Below are 24,679 nucleotides of genomic sequence, written 5' to 3'. Positions count from 1 at the left end.
CCTTGACTGGCACCACAATGACCCCCTTTGGAACATGCAATAAGTGTACGACAATGGAGTTTGTATTTGTGCAGCGTCTAAATGTGATCGCATCTCAACACTCTGTACAACACTAAAAGGTGCACGGTGCATCATGTGGGGGAAAAGAAGGTGTGGCTGTTAACGCGTCTCGTTAACACTCTGCTAGACAAAGCACAGTGGGAGTATTGCAACGTTTGACTAAACGAAGAAGATTCCAAATATTGTACCGTGGCATGCACGGATACGGAATGACTGATTCACAGGGAAACGGCATTACGTGATTTCTAACGGGGCAATCAGCAATGGAAACCTTAAGATTGTGACATGAACAAGTCACAATGGCACGTTTTCATGATTGCTAAACGACGTAATGCCTCGCAGTAAAGTTATCTTCACGGGTCAGGCTCCTGTGTTTTCACTTCGCATCTTGTAGAACTACGCTTATATATCTTCTTTGGTTCTTTCGGTAAAGTCACGTAGAATGATAATAAAATAATAAATTGATAAAATAAAATAACACAATAATATTGTATAATAAAATAATAAATTGATAAAATAATAAATTGATAAAATAAAATAACACAATAATATTCTCACGACGTTTCGGCCACAACACAAGCGGCCTTCATCAGGTGAAGGGGGGCGAGACTGTCTGGTAGGACAGCGCTGGAGCGCGAGGCAGTCTCGTCCCTTCACCTGATGAAGGCCGCTTGTGTTGTGGCCGAAACGTCGTGAGAATATTATTATCGTGTTATTTTATTTTATCAATTTATTATTTTATTATCATTCTACGTGGTGACTTTACCGAAAGAACCAAAGAAGATGAATCATTGCAGTCACGAAAGCTTTAAATCGAAATTTACGCTTATATACTTTGAACGTATCTCAGACAATGAGCAGGTCGATCCTGGATCGCGCTTAAATGTGAACCACGATGTCTGAGGCGTGTGGCTTATTGTAGTCAGCAGAGGGCAGAAAGCTCACATATCATTTTCAGATAGAGTCATTTTGGTAATTTGCAAACGCAAGGGACGCCATTCATGAGAATTATGAATGGCTGTGAAACACGCCAAGTCCGATCTACTCCGTGAAAATTCTGAGCGCTTTATTCAAAGTTGACAAAAGTGGAAGTGGTTTCCTTTTAAAACACGAAGCAATCCGAGATCTAAAGTCCCATCCCTATGTTGACTAATCTCAGTATTCATCAACGTGATCCCTCCAGACTAACTGGTATTGTCTATGACAATGTATTGGCCAAATGGTGCCACCCAATGAAGAAGTTACTGAAAATCATTATTGCGGCATTGTTAATAATGATATCAATGAGAGAACCCACAACAGTTATACCATTCCCATTTAAATGTTAGATAGATATATATATAGAATTTAGGATATGATTGTCTAATACTAAAGATATAATGGGCTGATTGTAGATACAACTTATTTAGAACACCTAGAAAGAAAAATACAAATGTATTTTGCATTGAGGTACTGTTCCCATTTGGTAACTCATCAATAGTGTTAAAATTACTACTTCCGCAAATCTGCAATCACCGCATCCTTTGTAATTATTTTCCCAACCCTCTGGAATGGTGCCACTGCCTTTGAATTGCAAACTGTGAAGCCCCTCTCTAGGTCTGACTTAAATCTGCGGACAAACCCATTTCCAATATGGCTGCACGCTCAAGTCTGGGTGTGATGCTCCACCGTGCATATTCTGGCCCTGCTGTACGATAATTCTTGTACGGTATTTCATTGTCTTCCTCTGAGAGCACAAACTCGCCATCACTAGCAACTGAACCCGTGCAAATATCTGTCACAAAATTAACTGTTCCATGACGAAACCACCCTGGAATTGCCTGTGGCCGATGAATCTGAACGCTGTGGTCCCCGCCATGATTGGACATCGTGTTCGTGCAGATGGCTTTACAGAATGGCCACTGCACCCAGCACCCACTCATCTGTTCACAGAGCGTGTCGTGAGGTGCGTTCCTTACGTCTTCGTAAATCCGTGAATGAAGGATGCTTTCGAATAATCTTTGTTCAACTGTGCCACCATGGTTGTCATTACTGTGGTTGGTTCGTCTCTAAAGTAGCCGACGCCATCTATGTCTTCGTAGTCAGCTGTGACCAGACTGCGCCTTGGGACATCTATCTTGTCACCAAGTTGTTTGCTGAATTCATCCAGCCACGATGATGCATCGCCTTTGCTTTTCTGGACAGCTGTTGTCGCATTGTTTTGGTTTCCGAATACGTTCATTGAATTCTTTAAAATCTTCTCTTCCTGCTAAATGTATCATGATGTAGTTTTCTAAATTTGATCGATTGCCATTGAATGCCGGACAATTTGACGTCATTTTGCTTGCAATGTCAAGGCTGGCTCTGTCACAGACTGCCTGGTGCACGAATGTTTTGAGTTGTCTGCACAAAGTGTCAGCAAAAGACGGTGGTGTATGTTGCTCCTTTGCATCGAATCTTAAAACTGTTAAAGTAATCTTGTTTATTGCTGTTGAGGTATATTAGAGGATCGTTTGCCCTTTGGAAATCATTCTGTATGTTCTGAAAGCTCCCTTCAGCATCGGCCAAAAAGTGTATGACTAAATCTAGTCTGTACCTATTTGCGAGCTTCGCTGTTACATTGCGTTTAGAAGCTGTATCATTTATACCAGCATCTACAACTCTCAGCACAGCTTGTATTAATTCATGTATGTTGGTTTCATTGTAACCAAGCTTCCGTTTCTCTAGATCTTTTAAAAAAAAAAAGCACGGCTGCATTTTCTGCATCCTCTTTTATTTGATCAACAATTTCAACATCTCGTCGATTAGTGTACCATAACTTCTTGAACGTATTGAAAACACCTCGTTTGTTCGCAACATGTTCTTGAGGATTGAACATGAACGATTCATTTGCACGCATGCCCATCAATGTTGTTAATAAAAAAAAAATTCACCTTGAAAATATTCTTCCAGTGCTTCTGGTGCATGTTGTCTAAAATCCACTTTGCTAGGTGGGGTAATGCTTTTCTTCACTTCATCGGTCCATTCTTCCCACATCTGATGGAACTCTTTCTCCAATCGGATATCTTTCCGTCCGGCAGTTTTCAGTTTTGAAGCCAAATCCTTGCTCTTCTTCATCAGCTGATCCTCATAGCGTGATCTATTTTGATCCAGCTTGATCCGAGCACTCTTTTGCTTCATTAGATCAGTACATTTTTTGTAAGTATGATTCACAAGCTCATCCTTCATTGTTTCAAATCTCTTTACGAAGTTAGCTTTCCATTGACTCAACAATTCAGTATCATCTGAAATTGAAATACGTTTCAATTTTTCGGCTGATCTCGTTGCATTTTGGAAAAACCATTTGCTCAACGCTTGACGGAGTCAAATCATACGTTGTGTCTGTACTGTTGTTAAGGATAGTATGCTGCTTATTTTCCACTTGAACAAGATGACTCCTCAGGCTCCAAGTCCATTTTACACACATTTCTTCCAGTTTGCTATAAGCTGCGATCTCTAGGGTGTTCTTGAAGCTAAACACGAAGCTTTCTGCAAGCAAGGCCGTCCATAGATCCCGAACGCGTGCATCGAGCTCCGACATCTTCAAGACGTTGCGTTCTTGTTTAGCAATGTCGAGTAACATTTGTTTAAGATCTTGGACATTTTGGCAGTAGCTTGGATTTGGCGGAGCCATTGGAGGGTTTCCCTCTCCCAAAGATGAGCGAAGTAATGGAGACGGGAGGCCACGTCACACCCGATCACCTCGTCGAAGGAATCAACATCGCACTGCTCCCGCTGTGCGGCCAAGCGCGTCTCTCTTATCGAGTTTCTCCTTAAGGCGTCTCCTGCCCTCCATAGTATTGGCTTGAGCGGTCACGTCCCCTACGTTTTGATGGACAAACACACAGGTTCGGTGACAAGCTTCACCCGCTTCATTCGCAGAAACGCCTGCACAGCGATCTGCAGAATGTCTTGCATCTCCGACGGATTCTCTCCCAAAAAATGTTGATCGCGGTCGCATTGCCGAGGCCGATCACAAACGCCGCCAGCTCATTGTCACGAGTTGGGTGGTTGCGTTCGATAGCTCTGGGGGGCTCGGAGCCCTTCTGTGATCGACTATCAACACAAAGTCAAATCCCAGCATCTCCCAGCACCCACAGGGAAACTGGAGACCGAACATAGCATTCAGCAGCGTGGACTTGCCACTGCTTTGTATACCCAGGATGGAGAGGACAAACAGCTTTGTGTCTCCGATTGTCTCAATCACGTTCTTCAAAACCGAGCTGATCCACGAGAGAGGGACATGTGAGGCATCCCGCGTCCACGAGTTCAAATAGGGAACCCAGAGACCATCAAATCTGCTGCGACGCTCGGCAAAGCAGCTGATTGTTTATCAGCGCCGTCCACTGTCTGTGACGCTTCGTAGATCTGGCCAACTTCCCCGACTAGGTGATCGATTCCAAAAAGAAGAGGCACAAATTTGAACACATACTTCAATCCAGCTCGTTTTGTCTGTTAGCCAATAAACTACTTTCAGTTTCGTTTGACTTAATACTTCGTGTCCACGCCTGCTGATACTGCATATTAAGTTTTGATAAGCACTCTGCAGACGGCTTTTCTAAATTTATTTTTAGCCAATGCAGAAAGTATTTTTTTTTTACTGTGTATGACTGATGCTGTAGGATACCAATCAATGACCCCATCACATCATTGAGAGGAAATGCTTTGAGAAGCTGGCTTTTCCCGTATGGATTGTTTTACCCATTGAAATTTTGTCCCTATATTCCTCAATGCTTTGGTTCACTTGTAATCTAAAGCGAGTTAATTCTTTTGTCTTTCTCGCACCAGTCGTGCCACAATTTACCTTGAAGAGGCAGAAAAGTATCTTTCATGCAATGCAGCGGCTTGTCTTTGAGACGACTCAGTAAGACGTCTGCCACAGACTTGCCTTCTTCACAATGCCCGTGGTCTTCGTCAACTGTGAAGCCGTACTGTCTGGCAATGTCCGAGCAAAAACCGAGGTTGGTAGTTTGTGTTATATCGGGCAACAGAGAGTTGAGAGTTGACTTCAAATCATCAATTAAATCGGCCTCGTTTCTGTTCTTAACAGCGATGTTCACTCGATTCTCTCTCGGTCAGCGCAAAGGCGAACGAAAGGCTCTGGAGAAGTCAGACGTTCTTGCAAGATGATTTTCGCTCCATCATTGTGATCACCATCTGACATGAGTATCACATTGATGGAGGATATCTCGTGCAGAAGCTGCACCCTGTTTTCTGTGTCGTCTCGCATCTCCGTGCAGATTTGCGAAGGATATGCAGCCATTGAAGACGCCGTCATCCCTCGCACCTGGACAATACCAGGCGACCTCTGTGACTCCTGTCCATGAGGAGACCATTCGCGCTACTGCCTTTGCAGTGCCTGTGAAAGAACACGCCATGTCGTTGCTTTGCTGAGCAGAGAGTTCAGAATCTGAGATTTCGACGAGGGCGATTCACCAAATCTGTGAAAGAACACGCCATGTCGTTGCTTTGCTGAGCAGAGAGTTCAGAATCTGAGATTTCGACGAGGGCGATTCACCAAATCTGTGAGAGAACACGCCATGTCTTTGCTTTGCTGAGCAGAGAGTTCAGAATCTGAGATTTCGACGAGGGCGATTCACCAAATCTGTGAAAGAAAACGCCATGTCGTTGCTTTGCTGAGCAGAGAGTTCAGAATCTGAGATTTCGACGAGGGCGATTCACCAAATCTGTGAGAGAACACGCCATGTCTTTGCTTTGCTGAGCAGAGAGTTCAGAATCTGAGATTTCGACGAGGGCGATTCACCAAATCTGTGAAAGAAAACGCCATGTCTTTGCTTTGCTGAGCAGAGAGTTCAGAATCTGAGATTTCGACGAGGGTGATTCACCAAATCTGTGAAAGAAAACGCCATGTCTTTGATTTGCTGAGCAGAGAGTTCAGAATCTGAGATTTCGACGAGGGCGATTCACCAAATCTGTGAAAGAAAACGCCATGTCGTTGCTTTGCTGAGCAGAGAGTTCAGAATCTGAGATTTCGACGAGGGCGATTCACCAAATCTGTGAAAGAAAACGCCATGTCTTTGATTTGCTGAGCAGAGAGTTCAGAATCTGAGATTTCGACGAGGGCGATTCACCAAATCTGTGAAAGAAAACGCCATGTCGTTGCTTTGCTGAGCAGAGAGTTCAGAATCTGAGATTTCGACGAGGGCGATTCACCAAATCTGTGAAAGAAAACGCCATGTCGTTGCTTTGCTGAGCAGAGAGTTCAGAATCTGAGATTTCGACGAGGGCGATTCACCAAATCTGTGAAAGAAAACGCCATGTCGTTGCTTTGCTGAGCAGAGAGTTCAGAATCTGAGATTTCGACGAGGGCGATTCACCAAATCTCTGAAAGAAAACGCCATGTCGTTGCTTTGCTGAGCAGAGAGTTCAGAATCTGAGATTTCGACGAGGGCGATTCGCCAAATCTCTGAAAGAAAACGCCATGTCGTTGCTTTGCTGAGCAGAGAGTTCAGAATCTGAGATTTCGTTCGACGAGGGCGATTCGCCAAATCTGTGAAAGAAAACGCCATGTCGTTGCTTTGCTGAGCAGAGAGTTCAGAATCTGAGATTTCGACGAGGGCGATTCACCAAATCTGTGAAAGAACACGCCATGTCGTTGCTTTGCTGAGCAGAGAGTTCAGAATCTGAGATTTCGACGAGGGCGATTCACCAAATCTGTGAGAGAACACGCCATGTCGTTGCTTTGCTGAGCAGAGAGTTCAGAATCTGAGATTTCGTTCGACGAGGGCGATTCACCAAATCTGTGAAAGAAAACGCCATGTCGTTGCTTTGCTGAGCAGAGAGTTCCGAATCTGAGATTTCGACGAGGGCGATTCACCAAATCTGTGAAAGAAAACGCCATGTCGTTGCTTTGCTGAGCAGAGAGTTCAGAATCTGAGATTTCGTTCGACGAGGGCGATTCGCCAAATCTGTGAAAGAAAACGCCATGTCGTTGCTTTGCTGAGCAGAGAGTTCAGAATCTGAGATTTCGACGAGGGCGATTCACCAAATCTGTGAAAGAAAACGCCATGTCTTTGATTTGCTGAGCAGAGAGTTCAGAATCTGAGATTTCGACGAGGGCGATTCACCAAATCTGTGAAAGAAAACGCCATGTCGTTGCTTTGCTGAGCAGAGAGTTCAGAATCTGAGATTTCGACGAGGGCGATTCACCAAATCTGTGAGAGAACACGCCATGTCGTTGCTTTGCTGAGCAGAGAGTTCAGAATCTGAGATTTCGACGAGGGCGATTCGCCAAATCTGTGAAAGAAAACGCCATGTCTTTGATTTGCTGAGCAGAGAGTTCAGAATCTGAGATTTCGACGAGGGCGATTCACCAAATCTGTGAGAGAACACGCCATGTCGTTGCTTTGCTGAGCAGAGAGTTCAGAATCTGAGATTTCGTTCGACGAGGGCGATTCACCAAATCTGTGAAAGAAAACGCCATGGCGTTGCTTTGCTGAGCAGAGAGTTCAGAATCTGAGATTTCGACGAGGGCGATTCACCAAATCTGTGAGAGAACACGCCATGTCGTTGCTTTACTGAGCAGAGAGTTCAGAATCTGAGATTTCGACGAGGGCGATTCACCAAATCTGTGAAAGAAAACGCCATGTCGTTGCTTTACTGAGCAGAGAGTTCAGAATCTGAGATTTCGACGAGGGCGATTCACCAAATCTGTGAGAGAACACGCCATGTCGTTGCTTTGCTGAGCAGAGAGTTCAGAATCTGAGATTTCGACGAGGGCGATTCACCAAATCTGTGAGAGAAAACGCCATGTCGTTGCTTTGCTGAGCAGAGAGTTCAGAATCTGAGATTTCGACGAGGGCGATTCACCAAATCTGTGAAAGAAAACGCCATGTCTTTGATTTGCTGAGCAGAGAGTTCAGAATCTGAGATTTCGACGAGGGCGATTCACCAAATCTGTGAAAGAAAACGCCATCTCTTTGCTTTGCTGAGCAGAGAGTTCAGAATCTGAGATTTCGTTCGACGAGGGCGATTCGCCAAATCTGTGAAAGAACACGCCATGTCTTTGCTTTACTGAGCAGAGAGTTCAGAATCTGAGATTTCGACGAGGGCGATTCACCAAATCTTATGAATGACACTAGACGAGTTTCAGCATTAACAATCGCACAGGTCTTGGCTCGCTGGGTCTCAGTAGATATGTCACGGCATTTCCAGTTCTTGTTAATCCGTCGGAATGCCCAAAAGAGGCAATTCTATTTCTGGGCTACGAGGATTTGGAACTAAAAGCGGCAGCGCAACGCTGGCAAAATGAGAGTTTGGTGTAAGGGTACTGCCTCGCGAAATTGTCTCCACAATGGTAAAAATTCTCATCTGCAAATCCACCGGGGTGAATGTGGGTTTGGGTGTTTGTTGCAAGCCCCTCTCCGCGACTCAATGTATCATCATGCTTAAAACAAAAATATCTTCGTAATTGGAGTTTGCATTATTATTCATGGTCTCGTGGCATCTGTTTTCACTCTGAACACTAGCATACCGTGCTTCGTAGTCAACCATTATCAGTTTCTGCAAAAAAAATAAGGGGCAAGTTCTGTGCTTGGGTTTTTCGTACGCATTGCTGACTTTACAACACACACACACACACATTCCCCCATGAGCATATTTTTTGGGGTAGTATTTTTGTAGGTCCAGCCTTTCAAGCAGATTCATCAACCTTTCAGTCTCATTTGGTTTACTCTCAACCTCCCGTGTCGGCGAAATCGCCAATGCAGTCGCAGAAACAGGAGATTTCAAACTTGCTACTATCCTCCCACAATGAATGGCGCTTCCATCATGGACCTGCACCACGTTCGATGCTTCGGTGCTGATGGCTACATCCAAATGGGATTTCATGCATGTGAGATGTTTATCTTTCTCCTCGGGGGTTCATGGCGGGTATGTCTGCTCTGTCCTGGAAGTATTGGAATGATCAGTCTGCATATTTTGCATTTCCTTAAGATCCAATGACTTGGTTTGCATTAAGATTGGTTCTCTACTCAATATAGAGATGCAACCTTGCTCAGAGACAGTGCTATTCTCGAACACAGATTCTTCCCTGAAATGAATCGATTCGTGGTCTTTTGTTGTTATGGTACGTGTGGACCGGATCCACGAACCGGAATGTTTGTGGGATTGTCGAACGTTTCCCTCTCTTGTCTAATTCACCCTCCAACTTCCCACTCATGTACGCTCCCTCTAGAGTCTAGACCAAGGTCCCCCAGATGCATTTTGTAAAATCTCATCTGACCCACAATGTTCTGAAACGGAATTTCCCGTTGCTTGGGCTGGCTCATTCATTCTCCCAGACGAGAGGTAACGGATTCTCATTTTGTATACGAGCCAAGCTCATTACCTCTTTACCACTAACAATATCATCAGCATCAATGCCAATCATTTTATAAAACGCCTTCCCCCCCCCCCCCCCCCCCCCACGATTTACGGAAATGCGAGTCCAGTTCTTTGCGTTCCTGCCTTTCGAGGTGAAGCAGCGACCTTGGATTAGAAATTGGCAGCACATCGGCCAGTTTCTGTCTTCAGTAAACCTCGTCAAGACCCACGTCTCTGAGCTTCCGTGCGAGTTCATCGTGAGTCTGTCTTGAGCGTTCCTCATCTTCCTCTTCAGACATTGCCTAGGGAAAGGCGCGTTATGATAATTATAATATTTACAACGATACCACTTTCTCCGTCAGATTAATAACTCGTCAGAGAGAGAGAGAGGAGAGAGAAAGTGTCTTCTACAATCACAGCTGCCGGTGCAGCTGTGCCAGATGAATGTGTACCAGATGGAAATTCCTCTGCTATTAGCCATGGACACCTGCACATATTACGTCGCCATAGAAGAAGATTTTAGATCACGTGGAGGCCAGAGGACATCCTGGTTGCACCTTACGGCGAACAGGGAATGGCTCTGCCTGTTGGCCATCGCTCTACCTGGGCCTACCCTCCACCATGAGTGGTCTTCATCAGAATCAGAATCAGAAAGGGTTTTATTCGCCATGTAAGTTCACACCGACACGGAATTTACTTTGGCAGGATGGTGCATACATTCAACATATAGGAATCTAAAATCTTAAATAAGTCTTAAACAAGTCTTACTATAATAAGGGTTTAAAGTCTAACACCAACGGGCTGAAGTATATAAAATTGAATAAATATCGAATATAAAATAGCTTTAAGATATAATTTAAAAATAAAAAATACAAATAGGGTAACATAGTTGATATCGGCAAGGTGTCGTTATGTAGATCAAACATCATTACCAGCAGTGGGCAGGGAAAACGCTGGCCTCAGATATGATGCGCTAGTGGATTTCTAGCACAACGTGCGAACCCCGAGGACACCTACAAATAAAATATATTGAAACCCCTTCCTAGCTGGACTAATAATGGAGCCCTGGGCCAACTCCGCTGAAGGGTCTAGCTCGCCACAATTTCAAAAATAAAATAAAATAAAACGCATCAGCCGCTACGTAAACGATCAGTGTAGTGCATAACGCATCCTTCATTCGTCGCTTGGCGTTTGTGACATCACGACGGTGCTTGTGCCAGGATAGGTGCACTATTAGTCCGTGTGAAATGTCGACAGCTCGCTGGCAGGTCACGCGACTTGACACAGATGTCATGGGTTGACTGAGCGCACTACTCTGGCCGAGAAGATCAACGTAGCCTGGTAGCTTTCACACAGCGTTACGAGGCCGATTGAAAAAACACAACAACAACAACAACATTATTCAGCCGGAATGATTCCGAGTGAGACCTCTGCTCCCTCACCATCATCCCCCACCGCCTCTCCCCCATCCCCATACCCCCCCTATCACGCTCCCATATCGAAATCCCAGACAACAAAATGAATGTATTCTCCACTTGTGCACAAGGGACCCGCATCTTCTTATAAACATATATTTTGGTTGCACTGTGATGAGATGGCGGTGGTGAGTGAACAAGCACGCCTTCGTGCAAAGAGCCATCTCCACTTCTGTCCACGGGCCAATGATCATCATCGTCCTCATCAAAATTTCAACCTCCTAATTTGGTCACAACACCCCTGATTACAATTGTTAAGGACCTTCACGACGGTGGATAAGCCCAGGTAAGCTACGTGGCCAGTAGTCGGAGACATTTCATGATCACGTTGGGGGGTACCAACAGAGGAGCCCTTTGGCCCCGACACTGTTTGACATTTCTTTAAGCTTTTCGATTTAAAGCTTTCGTGACTGCAATGATTCATCTTCTTTGGTTCTTTCGGTAAAGTCACCACGTAGAATGAGAATAAAATAATAAATTGATATTATTGTGTTATTTTATTTTATCAATTTATTATTTTATTCTCATTCTACGTGACTTTACCGAAAGAACCAAAGAAGATTTCTTTAAGCGTTCGTTTCGTTACACATGAAGGGATTTACCGAGATTGCAGAGTGGCTGACTGATCGCATCGCGGGAGGTGGGATAGGGTAATTGCTCACCCGTAATCGTCTAGAGCCATGGATGATCCACTGCTGGATGACAGACAACTACGAGCACCTCTCTCTCTCTCTCTCGATCCATCAGTGGGATAGACAGGCAGGGTCGTGACTCACTGGGAGTGGAGAATGGGGGACCTCAGCAGTACTTTGCAGCGCCTGTAAGAAGGTGAAACACAACGCGTTATGCACTGCATGGATATCATGTCAACAGTGTTCACGTAACCAGCGTAAATTATATCTTAAAGCTATTTTATATTCGGTATTTATTCAATTGTATATATATATACTTCAGCCCCTTGGTGTTAGTTAGACTTTTAACCCTTTATTATTATTATTATAGTATAAGACTTGTTTGAAACTTATTTAAGATTTTAGATTCCTACATGTTGAATTTATGCACCATCCTGCCAAAGTAAATTCCGTGTCGGTGTGAACTTACATGGCGAATAAAAACCCCTTTCTGATTCTGATTTCTGATAAACTTTCGAGGTAGTCTTTGTCTTATCGACAAAACAACCTGGCGATTTAGCCAAGCCTTAGCCGGTGATTCGCACTGAACCCTATGGGAGCCTCTGTCTGGCAGTATGAGCCTCAGTGATTCGCACAGAACCCTATGGGAACGTTAATCTGCCTCCACGAACCTCAGTGATTAACACTGAACCCGCCGAACTCGATGATGATGATGATGGTGTTGGTAATTATTCTGATCGTGCAACTATGGGCGATGATGGTGGTAGTGGTTGTGTTGTTGTAGTGGCAGTGCCTTTACCTGACTCTCCTCTCCTGAAGAAAAAAGATGCAGACCTCCCTCTGGTGAAAGAAACCTCCACCAGAGGGCGCTCCAGAGAGCCCCTTCGAGAGAGGGAGGGTACTTGGCCTACTCTTCTACGATGGTCAGATGTCTTGGAAGAAGGGGTGGGAGTTACCTGCACGTTACCAAACCGCGCGGGACCTGCCCATCGACTGCCTGTGTTGTAGCTACTTAAACTGCTGGGTTAAGGTCACGTGGGACCCACCCTGAGAGATATGTGGAACTTTCTATTGGTTGAGCAGCCTCACCTGGTCCTCTCTCTCACACATTCCACACCGATTACCTGCGAAGTGGGACTCTTCCATGATGCAATGGTTAGCACACAGGACTAATGGCTGATAAAATAAATACATATCTCAAGAGAGCTGTCTTTAAATGGATCAACACTGGGGTGTGTGGCAATTTGAGTGAATAGAGGGAAGTACATTTCATGTTGGAGCTGGAAATCAGTTTAATTAGTTGTTTTGGGAATTTGTTTTCAAACGAATTTTAGGATGAAGAAGGCCCATTTGAGGTGATATAAAGGTGGTAATAATGCGTTCTATAGGGGACGTCAGGGGCAATGCAGAGGACAGAGAGCTGATTTAGAGGCTAGCTGGTAGATTGTTGCAATAGTCAAAGGTGGGAAGGATGGTGGCTTTGGGCTGTCACAAGATGGAACAGAGGTGGGATAAGGTTTCATTTATCTAGAGGAATCCAACTTCAAATATGTTTTTTTCATATTGGCTATATGATTGATGTGGGGGATTGAAGAACAGTTTAAAGTCCAAGATAATAGCTAGATGCTTAAAGTTATCAACCTGTTCAATAGGATGTGAGTTCAGAGGCAAAATTTGCTAAAATGAAGGCAAACTAGGTTTGCAGGAGACAAATAAAAACATGACTTTGAAATTGTTCATGTAGAGGGAGAACAGGATAGGGCAGAGCACAGGGCCTTGTGGAACTATCCTTCGTAATGGGGTCTTTTCAGTTGTAACTGCTCAGATAAGCAGCTGTGGATCCAGTCTATTGAACACTTTGAAAAATGTAGGCATATTGCAACATTACATTCTGGTCCACAGTACGGAATGCTTTGGACTGCGTGAGGAACAGAAGGGCACAATGGTTGAGAACTGGTTAAGACAAAGTTCAGCGTATCGATTATGACTTGGGATGGAATAAGTATTTTTTCGCAATGAAATGTTGAGTCTCTCCATATATCTTAAAGAGAGGATCGATATGGAGCGGGAGTTAATTGGGTCACCTGTAACTAGAGCTTGAAGGCAACGTTCCATTGTAAAGGCACAGATATCTCGTGCATGCCACAGGTCAAATACACAATAAAGAGGGGCATTGAGAGCTGATAAACGGCTCCATCGCCAGATTCAGTTCTTAGGAAGCAGATCGTCGCTAAGACTGTAAGGTCCTCTTTGACGGTTCAGAGATAGCCTGCCTCTTATTTGAGTACACATTTGTCCGCATGGTACATCGATTTCTCATTTAGATTCGACAGCAAAAGGCATAAAGCAACTTGAAAAAAAAACACCATAACTCCTCGGACAAAAAATGTCTCCCGTCAGGTACGTATATCTGTCCATATACATAGAAACTAGACCATTTGTACACACCACATCAGCCAGAGTCCATGCGTGTCGCTTAAAATGAAGGTAACATTTGAACGCGCCAAACTCCACTACCTGGTTTCTGTTGCTTTAACAACAAAGCCAATGCTAAATTTTGATTTAAAGCTTTCGTGACTGCAGTAATTCATATTCTTAGTTTTTTTTCGGTAAAGTCACCACGTTGAAGGGAAACAACAAAATAATATAAAATATATCTTCTTTGGTTCTTTCGGTAAAGTCACCACCCACGTGGAATGATAATAAAATAATACATTGATAAAATAAAAAAAACACGATAATAATATTCTCACGACGTTTCGGCCACAACGCAAGCGGCCTTCATCAGGTGAAGGGACGAGACTGTCTGGTAGCACAGCGCTGGAGTGAAAGAGCCACGTTCAGATCACGGCCTTTAGATCACGGTGCTAAAGTTGAGGCTCTTTCACTCCAGCGCTGTGCTACCAGACAGTCTCGTCCCTTCACCTGATGAAGGCCGCTTGTGTTGTGGCCGAAACGTCGTGAGAATTTTATTATCGTGTTATTTTATTTTATCAATTTATTATTTTATTATCATTCTACGTGGTGGTGGTGACTTTACCGAAAGAACCAAAGAAGATGAATCATTGCAGTCACGAAAGCTTTAAATCGAAAAAAATATATATTATTATATATATAATATATTATATATATTATTATATATTTTTTTATTTTGTTGTTTCCCTTCAACGTGACTTTACTGAAAAAACTAAGAATATTAATAAGTTATTTTCACCTACGTGGTGACTTTACCCAATAGAAGCAAAGAGTATGGATCCTAGCAGTCACGAAAGCTTTAAATCTAGAGCAAAGCCAATGTATTGCAAGCTATTTAAAAAAAAGTGTTAACTAGAAATAAATGCCGAATTCTTTTTGAAGCCTACCGAAGCAATTTCACTTTGTTCATGGGATTAAGAAATTAAAAATCCAGTTTCCGCTCTAAAAACTTGACATTTGTACGGGGATTCTGCTTGGAGCTTGCTACATTGGGTGTAAGTGTCTGTAGGGTGTATACCTCTGATCAATTGATAAAATAAAATAGCACAATAAAATTCTCACGACGTTTCGGCCACAACGCAAGTGGCCTTCATCAGGTGAAGGTACGAGACTGTCTGGTAGGACAGCGCTGGAACTGTTTGGTCTCATCAATTAATGCTGTTGAATCAGAGATGACTTTTGATCGTTTTGGTAAACCAGGCTGTTGGTGGGATCTCTTTTGATTTTTGAGTTCTGGAATTTTGTTGTTATATTCTGTTTTGTCCATGATGACAGTGGCATTGCCCTTGTCGGCTGAGAGGACGACAATATCATCCCTCTTTTTTTTAATTGAGATCATTCAAAGCGTTCATCTTTGCTGATGTTGCTGGGTTTGACGAAGCCATCATCGAGCAGAGGTTTGACCACGTATTAACACGTACATATACGCATGTGTGATAATGTGCATCTCTGTGTGAGTCTCTATTTCACTGAGTCTCCATGTCCGTGCGTCACTGTGCGAACCTGTGTGAGTCCCATCATCACACTATGAAGCCATGATGAGGATTACATTTGAAGTAGTAATCCAGATGACTTCCCAAGTTGGTAAATGAATGATTAATTTTGCTGATGTGAGTCCAGCTCTAATTGATCTCAAGTATTCTACTAATAGCTATGGGTAGCAAGGTGCGTGTCTTATTGTTATTGAAGTGAATGCAATGGTGATCAGGGGTTGGACCATGAGCGCCACATAGCCTGTGGTGTATGGGACATATCCCCAATTCAGAATTGGGCTGAGTCTGCACGAGTGACCTTCATGTTACATTCGCTCTATTAATATATATATATAACTGTGATATTGATGTTATTTGAATGTCAATTGACTGACAGGGACTCGCTAATGTCATTTGACTGGTTGGTTAAGTTGTTTTGGTAGTAACGAAAGATATGCACAATTAAAACGTATATTAAAGTTGATTTAAATATATGGGAAAACTTCTAATAATTGGGTCTAGAACATAAACACGGGCGTTAAATGCTATTAAAAGACGAATTCAGCTGCGGTGTTCTTGACGCTTTTGCAGGCACGAGATGTTCAAGTATTGTTGGAGTTGTATTCGAATTGTTGACGTTTTTGCGCGGGATATCTAATAATATAACACGTATTCGATCGGGTGGCGAGTTATTTTAATTATTTCTAGGAGTATTAATAACTTTAGATTGAAAGCTTTCGTGACTGCAAGGATTCATCTTCTTTGGTTCTTTCGGTAAAGTCACCACCACCAACGTAGAATGAGAATACAATAATAATAAATTGATAAAAATAAAATAACACGATCATAATATTCTCACGACGTTTCGGCCACAACACAAGCGGCCTTCATCAGGTGAAGGGACGAGACTGTCTGGTAGGACAGCGCTGGAGTGAAAGAGCCACGTTCAGATCACGGCCTTTAGATCACGGTGCTAAAGTTGAGGCTCTTTCACTCCAGCGCTGTGCTACCAGACAGTCTCGCCCCTTCACCTGATCAAGGCCGCTTGTGTTGTGGCCAAAACGTCGTGAGAATATTATGATCGTGTTATTTTATTTTATCAATTTATTATCATTATTTTATTATCATTCTACGTGGTGGTGGTGGTGGTGACTTTACCGAAAGAACCGAAGAAGATGAATCCTTGCAGTCACGAAAGCTTTCAAATCGGTGATTTAAGCCGGCTGCTGTTTCTTCTTCCGTTTATGTTTTCCTCTCTAATTCTTCACTGCCTCGTCCATGCTCTTGGATCAATATGTCTGTTCATTCTGTCAACATTTGCACTTTCTAGCTGTTCTTCTGACTTGTCCTGTCCCGTCATTGCCTGTTCCTCCACACAGATCGCTTTGACGTTTGTTCTCCTCGTTTTGTGCTCATATCGCCACGGATCTTCCATGCAAAACCAGGCGGGTGCCTTGACACGTGGCTATGTAGTGATGTGAACAAATCTGTGCCGTCAATACCACCGACCCCCTAGTGTAGCTAAACACACACACACATACACAAAAGTGTATGTCACCACAGAATGTGCCAATAATTACTTCAGCTCGGCAGTAAGTTAAAGGCCGATTTTCATGGCCACATTTAACAATGCCATGCGACGTTTCACTTGAAACCTGCTTTAAATATCACCAGAATACACATTGAGGAAGGCGATTTGTTACGGAGGGTGATGTGGCAAAGGCGATTCAAATATGAATTGGTCACTCCCCAGAAGCAAATGATGAAATTAATAGTAAATCATGCAAGTGACATCCTATGTATTTCGTAGTACATTCGCTTCGCAGTCCACGCTGGAAGGCACTGCCAACTTCATCAAAGGGTTTATGAGTATGGAAGACGTCCTGAATATCCTTTGGCTAAGAAATTGTAATTCGCATCGTTACTGCTCACCCGGTACCCTCGTTTATAGACATCCCGCTCTACGCTGATTTGGTGGAGGGTCGTCCATTCATTGTGATCGGTACATAAATACCCCGATCGTGATCTATTTATGAAGGCGATGCGGCTGAGCAATTAACAGATACGCCACTTTATCAGCCGCGATCATGCACTGGTGGATGAAGCCAACAGTCGCGACCGATGTACTACCAGTGCAATCCCTGACCGAATCGCCTGCACAGAGCGCCCTTAATGAGAATTAAAGAAACCCTCCACATCATGGGACTTCATTTGCCAACACCAACATTTCGTAATAGGGAGGGTTTTTTTTTCTCTCCCCCACCCCCCTTTTCTTCTGGAAACACAAACAGGTGTTAAGATATATATATAATCTTAGTTTTTTTCGGTAAAGTCACCACGTTGAAGAGAAACAACAACAAAATAATATGAAATATATATAAAACAATAAGAAAAACATTTCTCACGACGTTTCGACCATAACTCAAACGGTCGTTTTCAGGTGTGTTGGTTTGCATAAATTTATTTTTAAACGGCGCATTTATTTATTTATAAAAAATAAATAAATAATAAATAAATGTCTCCCCGCTCTTCTTTTCAGAATATAGATGGACTATTCTTAGTTTTTTCGGTAAAGTCACCACGTTGAAGAGAAACAACAAAATAATATATAAATATATATAAAACAATAAAAAATTCTCACGACGTTTCGACCATAACTCAAACGGTCATCTTCAGGTGTGTTGGTTTGCATGAATTTATTTTTAAACGGCGCATTTATTTATTTATAAAAAATAAATAAAAAATAAATAAATGTCTCCCCCCTCTTCTTTTCAGAATATAGATGGACTATTCTTAGTTTTTTTCGGTAAAGTCACCACGTTGAAGAGAAACAACAAAATAATATGAAATATATATAAAACAATAAAAAAATTCTCACGACGTTTCGACCATAACTCAAACGGTCACCTTCAGGTGTGTTGGTTTGCATAAATTTATTTTTAAACGGCGCATTTATTTATTTATTTATAAAAACGTTAGCGTCACGTGCAGCGATTTGGCAGTTTACCCAGGACTAGTCCATCTATATTCTGAAAAGAGGAGGGGGGAGACGAATTTTTTTTAAAGATGTTTTAAACCATTTCTGTTCTTAATTAATTGTATGTTTTACGATGACCTTCAGACCGCAGCTCTTTCGCCGGCATTGACTCTTAATACCTCTCACACCACGGTTTAATGTTACGGTTTATACCATGGAGTATGACAGCACATGGTGGCTGTTTCTCTCCTCCGTCCTCCGTTCCGAGCATGGATTGACTCGTCCGTCTGAACGGGGCTCGTTCGCTGTCCATGGTGCTGGTGTTGAGAGGTGCTGGCGTTGAGAGGAAGAACAACCACCATTAGTCTTAGTTTTTTTCGGTAAAGTCACCACGTTGAAGGGAAACAACAACAAAATAATAAAATATATAAAACAATAAGAAAAAATTCTCACGACGTTTCGACCATAACTCAAACGGTCGTTTTCAGGTGTGTTGGTTTGCATAAATGTATTTGTAAACGGCGCATTTATTTATTTATAAATTTTTATATATAAAAAATAAATAAATAAATGTCTCCCCCCTCTTCTTTTCAGAATATAGATGGACTATTCTTAGTTTTTTCGGTAAAGTCACGTTGAAGAGAAACAACAAAATAACAAAATATATATAAAACAATAAAAAATTCTCACGACGTTTCGACCGTTTGAGTTATGGTCGAAACGTCGTGAGAATTTTTTATTGTTTTATATATATTTTGTTATTTTGTTGTTTCTCTTCAACGTGACTTTACCGAAAACACTAAGAATATGAATTACTGCAGTCACGAAAGCTTTAAATCAAAATAGATGGACTAGTCCTAAATAAACTGCCAAATCGCTGCGCTAACGTTTTTATAAATAAATAAATGCGCCGTTTAAAAATAAATTTATGCAAACCAACACACCTGAAAACGACCGTTTGAGTTATGGTCGAAACGTCGTGAGAATTTTTTTTTAAATTGTTTTATATATATATTTTATTATTATTTTGTTGTTTCTCTTCAACGTGGTGACTTTACCGAAAAAAAACTAAGGATATGAATTACCGCAGTCACGAAAGCTTTAAATCAAGGTGTTAAGATGTTAAAACCCAAACTGAAACCTTTTTACAAGGAGTGATGTCTGCAATATCCACAATGCATGCGGTCTGAATGAAAAAAACCCCATATACTCTGATAATAATAATCAATGCATTGCCCTTGAAACTGATTGATCCACACCAGAGACAGCTTTCTGTAGAGCCTCGTCTCAAACGGTGTAAGACCAGAAGCCACCAAAAGACCAGAGGACCACGTAAAACCTTAACTGTTTATGGCTGTTCCATCATATCTGCCGGGTACGAGTCCATTTTTCCGAGTTAATTTCCCCCCGCATCCCCAGCGTTTGCCATTGCTGCTACATTGGCATTGTTGATACATTGGCATTGTTGATACATTGACATTGTTGCTACATTGGCATTGTTGATACATTGGCATTGTTGATACATTGGCATTGTTGATACATTGGCATTGTTGCTTCATTGTTGCTACATTGGCATTGTTGATACATTGGCATTGTTGATACATTGACATTGTTGATACATTGGCATTGTTGCTACATTGGCATTGTTGATACATTGACATTGTTGATACATTGGCATTGTTGATACATTGGCATTGTTGATACATTGACATTGTTGATACATTGGCATTGTTGATACATTGGCATTGTTGATACATTGGCATTGTTGATACATTGGCATTGTTGATACATTGGCATTGTTGATACATTGACATTATTGCTGCATTGGCATTGTTGATACATTGACATTGTTGATACATTGACATTGTTGATATATTGGCATTGCTGCTACATTGGCATTGTTGATACATTGGCATTGTTAATACATTGGCATTGTTGCTACATTAACATTGTTGCTACATTAACATTGTTGATACATTAACATTGTTGATACATTGGCATTGTTGCTACATTAACATTGTTGCTACATTAACATTGTTGATACATTGGCATTGTTGCTACATTAACATTGTTGATACATTGGCATTGTTACTACATTAACATTGTTGATACATTGACATTGTTGATACATTGGCATTGTTGATACATTGGCATTGTTGCTACATTAACATTGTTGCTACATTAACATTGTTGATACATTGGCATTGTTGATACATTGGCATTGTTGCTACATTAACATTGTTGCTACATTAACATTGTTGATACATTAACATTGTTGATACATTGGCATTGTTGCTACATTAACATTGTTGCTACATTAACATTGTTGATACATTGGCATTGTTGCTACATTAACATTGTTGATACATTGGCATTGCTACTACATTAACATTGTTGCTGCATTGGCATTGTTGATACATTGGCATTGTTGATACATTGGCATTGTTGCTACATTAACATTGTTGCTACATTAACATTGTTGATACATTGGCATTGTTGCTACATTGACATTGTTGATACATTGGCATTGTTGCTACATTAACATTGTTGATACATTGGCATTGTTGATACATTGGCATTGTTGCTACATTAACATTGTTGATACATTGGCATTGTTGCTACATTAACATTGTTGATACATTGGCATTGTTACTACATTAACATTGTTACTACATTAACATTGTTACTACATTAACATTGTTGCTGCATTGGCATTGTTGATACATTGGCATTGTTGATACATTGGCATTGTTGATACATTGGCATTGATGATACATTGGCATTGTTGATACATTGGCATTGTTGATACATTGGCATTGATGATACATTGGCATTGTTGATACATTGGCATTGTTGATACATTGCCATTGTTGATACATTGGCATTGTTGATACATTGGCATTGTTGATACATTGACATTGTTGCTACATTGGCATTGTTGATACATTGGCATTGTTGATACATTGGCATTGTTGCTTCATTGTTGCTACATTGGCATTGTTGATACATTGGCATTGTTGATACATTGACATTGTTGATACATTGGCATTGTTGCTACATTAACATTGTTGATACATTAACATTGTTGATACATTGGCATTGTTGATACATTGGCATTGTTGATACATTGACATTGTTGATACATTGGCATTGTTGATACATTGGCATTGTTGATACATTGGCATTGTTGATACATTGGCATTGTTGATACATTGGCATTGTTGATACATTGACATTGTTGCTGCATTGGCATTGTTGATACATTGACATTGTTGATACATTGACATTGTTGATATATTGGCATTGCTGCTACATTGGCATTGTTGATACATTGACATTGTTGATACATTGCCATTGTTGATACATTGGCATTGTTGATACATTGGCATTGTTGATACATTGACATTGTTGCTACATTGGCATTGTTGATACATTGGCATTGTTGATACATTGGCATTGTTGATACATTGGCATTGTTGCTTCATTGTTGCTACATTGGCATTGTTGATACATTGGCATTGTTGATACATTGACATTGTTGATACATTGGCATTGTTGCTACATTGGCATTGTTGATACATTGACATTGTTGATACATTGGCATTGTTGATACATTGGCATTGTTGATACATTGACATTGTTGATACATTGGCATTGTTGATACATTGGCATTGTTGATACATTGGCATTGTTGATACATTGGAATTGTTGATACATTGGCATTGTTGATACATTGACATTGTTGCTGCATTGGCATTGTTGATACATTGACATTGTTGATACATTGACATTGTTGATATATTGGCATTGCTGCTACATTGGCATGGTTGATACATTGGCATTGTTGATACATTGGCATTGTTGCTACATTAACATTGTTGCTACATTAACATTGTTGATACATTGGCATTGTTGCTACATTAACATTGTTGATACATTGGCATTGTTACTACATTAACATTGTTGATACATTGACATTGTTGATACATTGGCATTGTTGATACATTGGCATTGTTGCTACATTAACATTGTTGCTACATTAACATTGCTGATACATTGGTATTGTTGCTACATTAACATTGTTGATACATTGGCATTGCTACTACATTAACATTGTTGCTGCATTGGCATTGTTGATACATTGGCATTGTTGATACATTGGCATTGTTGCTACATTAACATTGTTGCTACATTAACATTGTTGATACATTGGCATTGTTGCTACATTGACATTGTTGATACATTGGCATTGTTGCTACATTAACATTGTTGATACATTGGCAGTGTTGCTACATTAACATTGTTGATACATTGGCATTGTTGCTACATTAACATTGTTGATACATTGGCATTGTTACTACATTAACATTGTTGCTGCATTGGCATTGTTGATACATTGGCATTGTTGATACATTGGCATTGTTGATACATTGGCATTGATGATACATTGGCATTGTTGATACATTGGCATTGTTGATACATTGGCATTGATGATACATTGGCATTGTTGATACATTGGCATTGTTGCTGCATTGGCATTGTTGCTACATTGGCATTGTTGATACATTGGCATTGTTGATACATTGGCATTGATGATACATTGGCATTGTTGATACATTGGCATTGTTGATACATTGACATTGTTGCTACATTAACATTGTTGCTACATTAACATTGTTGATACATTGGCATTGTTGATACATTGACATTGTTGCTGCATTGGCATTGTTGATACATTGACATTGTTGATATATTGGCATTGCTGCTACATTGGCATTGTTGATACATTGGCATTGTTGATACATTGGCATTGTTGCTACATTAACATTGTTGCTACATTAACATTGTTGATACATTGGCATTGTTGCTACATTAACATTGTTGATACATTGGCATTGTTACTACATTAACATTGTTGATACATTGACATTGTTGATACATTGGCATTGTTGATACATTGGCATTGTTGCTACATTAACATTGTTGCTACATTAACATTGCTGATACATTGGCATTGTTGCTACATTAACATTGTTGATACATTGGCATTGCTACTACATTAACATTGTTGCTGCATTGGCATTGTTGATACATTGGCATTGTTGATACATTGGCATTGTTGCTACATTAACATTGTTGCTACATTAACATTGTTGATACATTGGCATTGTTGCTACATTGACATTGTTGATACATTGGCATTGTTGCTACATTAACATTGTTGATACATTGGCATTGTTGATACATTGGCATTGTTGCTACATTAACATTGTTGATACATTGGCATTGTTGCTACATTAACATTGTTGATACATTGGCATTGTTACTACATTAACATTGTTGCTGCATTGGCATTGTTGATACATTGGCATTGTTGATACATTGGCATTGTTGATACATTGGCATTGATGATACATTGGCATTGTTGATACATTGGCATTGTTGATACATTGGCATTGATGATACATTGGCATTGTTGATACATTGGCATTGTTGCTGCATTGGCATTGTTGCTACATTGGCATTGTTGATACATTGGCATTGTTGATACATTGGCATTGATGATACATTGGCATTGTTGATACATTGGCATTGTTGATACATTGACATTGTTGCTACATTAACATTGTTGCTACATTAACATTGTTGATACATTGGCATTGTTGATACATTGGCATTGTTACTACATTAACATTGTTGATACATTGACATTGTTGATACATTGGCATTGTTGATACATTGGCATTGTTGCTACATTAACATTGTTGCTACATTAACATTGTTGATACATTGGCATTGTTGCTACATTAACATTGTTGCTACATTAACATTGTTGATACATTGGCATTGTTGCTACATTAACATTGTTGATACATTGGCATTGTTACTACATTAACATTGTTGATACATTAACATTGTTGATACATTGGCATTGTTGCTACATTAACATTGCTGATACATTGGCATTGTTGCTACATTAACATTGTTGCTACATTAACATTGTTGATACATTGGCATTGTTGCTACATTAACATTGTTGCTACATTAACATTGTTGATACATTGGCATTGTTGCTACATTAACATTGTTGATACATTGGCATTGTTACTACATTAACATTGTTGATACATTAACATTGTTGATACATTGGCATTGTTGCTACATTAACATTGTTGATACATTGGCATTGTTGCTACATTAACATTGTTGCTACATTAACATTGTTGATACATTGGCATTGTTGCT

General features: G+C 40.8%; 2 pseudogenes; both read right to left on the bottom strand.

Annotated features, from left to right (window-relative positions):
- Window positions 1-1,652: 1,652 nt before the first annotated feature.
- On the bottom strand, window positions 1,653-4,721 carry LOC142907938 (interferon-induced very large GTPase 1-like; annotated as a pseudogene).
- A 108-nt stretch (window positions 4,722-4,829) lies between these two features.
- Window positions 4,830-12,655, bottom strand: LOC142907937 (interferon-induced very large GTPase 1-like; annotated as a pseudogene).
- Between the last annotated feature and the right edge of the window lie 12,024 nt (window positions 12,656-24,679).

This window comes from Petromyzon marinus, chromosome 85 (genome assembly GCF_048934315.1).
Source record: "Petromyzon marinus isolate PM22_M1 ecotype Great Lakes invasive population chromosome 85, UKy_Petmar_22M1.pri1.0, whole genome shotgun sequence".
NCBI lineage: Eukaryota > Metazoa > Chordata > Hyperoartia > Petromyzontiformes > Petromyzontidae > Petromyzon > Petromyzon marinus.
This window is presented reverse-complemented; position numbering and strand designations above follow the sequence as displayed.